Raw genomic sequence first — 1,520 nt, 5'->3', positions numbered from 1 at the left:
CAAGGCATTGTGATGTTTTTGTGTTTACATTTAGTTGGTGATTGTATGTTAGAATGACTTGCCCATGATTTTCGTTTTCTTTGTATGTTATCTGCACAAACAGGGTACTGTGCTCTTCTATTCACTAGTTGACAGCACTTGTACACTCACCACCTGTCTCCTTTCCTGTTGTCAGCCTCTTGTATGTCCCTGTCAACCTTGGCAAACAGAACCTATTCTTAGGTCCCTGGAATCTGAATGAGAATGCTATCACTTTAAAATCCAAAATGATTGCCACTTGAAAAGATTCAAAATGGCTGCACGCTCAGTCACTTTAAATATCCAAAGTGGTTGCTCCATGTAAACAATCAAAATGGCTGCACCCTCTGGACAGCAGAAAGTCAACAGCTCAAGTTGTCTCCCTCCTTGCTGTTTCCCTTCCTAGTCATAGGCCACCAATGCAGTTGTCCCTGTAGCTGTTGGTGACCAGGGTTGATCTTTAGGTCAATTCTAAGGTCCCAACACCACTTGGAAATATTCAGGCTTTTGGTCCCGTCAGAGTAGCTGACAGCCCACAACTCCGACCATCTCTGTACTCACTGTTTTCATTCAGATTTTTCCACTACTAGGTGCTTAATCCACTTCTGCATAGTTCCTTTCAAAGCTCAGGGCTCCAGGATTATCTTCTGTATCTCTGTCGATTGGTTTTTCTTTGTTGAAGGAGGTCTGTGTCACATGTCTGCCTATTCCTCCATCTTACCGGAAGTGCTCCCAAATCTATTTCTGAGATAGATCTATTTTGGCTTCTGTGAACTTGTTTTAATTTTCTTCATCTTCAACTTGAACTTGCATATAAGCAAACGTTGTTCCCTGGTCTTGTTCTGACTGATGATATTGTACTTCTCCATTGTCTCTTTCCACAGATGTATTCAATTTGCTTCCTTCATATTCCATTCACCCAGGTATCTTTGTATGATCACTGTTTATGCTGTTGAAAAAGGTATTTGCAGTGAAAAAGTCATTAATCTTACAGAATTCTATTCTACCACCAAGGCCATATTTCCCAGCTACTGATCCTTCTTCTGCTTCCAACATTCATATTCCAATAGCCAGTAATTATCAATACATCTTGATTGCATGTTTGATCAGTTGCAGAAGCTGGCAAAAGTCTTAAATTTCTTCATCTTTTGCATTAGTGGTTGGTGCACAAATTTGAATAATACTTGTATTAACCTGTTTTCCTGGTAGGTGTGTGGATATTATTCTATAACTGACCACATCATACATCAGGATAGATCTTGAAATGTTCTTTTTGATGATGAATGTGACACTATTCCTCTTCAGTTTCTCACTCCCCACATAGAAGACCATATGTTTATCCAATTTGAAATGGCAATACCAGTCCATTTCAGTGTATTAATGCCTAAGATATTGACCTTTATGCATTCTTTTTATTTTAACTTTTTCTTTATTTTTTCTTTTTTTAGGTGTGTTTTAGGTGAAAGTTTACAGAGCAAATTAGTTTTCCACCCAACAATCCA

Source organism: Orycteropus afer, unplaced genomic scaffold (assembly GCF_000298275.1).
Source record: "Orycteropus afer afer isolate SDZICR_OR568_19922 unplaced genomic scaffold, OryAfe1.0 scaffold00089, whole genome shotgun sequence".
Taxonomy (NCBI): Eukaryota; Metazoa; Chordata; class Mammalia; order Tubulidentata; family Orycteropodidae; genus Orycteropus; species Orycteropus afer.
Note: the sequence above shows the minus strand (reverse complement) of the source record.